The sequence below is a fragment of the Sinocyclocheilus anshuiensis genome, unplaced genomic scaffold (assembly GCF_001515605.1).
Source record: "Sinocyclocheilus anshuiensis isolate Anshui unplaced genomic scaffold, SAMN03320099.WGS_v1.1 scaffold1623, whole genome shotgun sequence".
Lineage (NCBI taxonomy): Eukaryota > Metazoa > Chordata > Actinopteri > Cypriniformes > Cyprinidae > Sinocyclocheilus > Sinocyclocheilus anshuiensis.
In genome coordinates this window covers 20,832-21,394 of record NW_015553403.1, presented here as the reverse complement: position 1 = coordinate 21,394, position 563 = coordinate 20,832, and positions in this window count along the sequence as shown.

The following is a 563-nucleotide window of genomic DNA, read 5'->3' as shown; positions in this document are numbered from 1 at the left end:
TAAGCCTTGTCTGTGAAACCGGGGTATATGTAGGTTGATAAGAAATGTGATTTATATATGTAAAAATGTGTATATGCTCATTTAATTAGGTGATGTTATATACAGTGTTGTAATCTTTTGTATTTTCTACAATTCTTTGTAGGAAACCACACATATAGCCTACACATTCACACATAAATACTCTTCTCAAACAGCATCCAAAGCGTACACGATATCACAGCATATCCTACAAGACTAAAAATCACAAAAAAATGATATATCATTTTATTTAAAACGAATAAGGATAATAAAGTGAGTTGAATCCAAGCAGCTCTAAAAGATGGCTCTCTGCAACAGTAGACTCACGACGCATTGCGTTTAAACAATCAAACAATCGTTGTAAAAAAAAAAAAAAACCTTTTGTTATGTCGAGATCACGAGATAATTAAATTGTGATCACGAGAAAACAAGAAAGAGAAATAATCATAATCCATGGCCTCTTAAGACTTCCGTAAGACTGAGAGCATCTAGGCCAGTGTTTCTCAACCCTGGTCCTGGGCGCCCCCCAGCACTGCACATTTTGT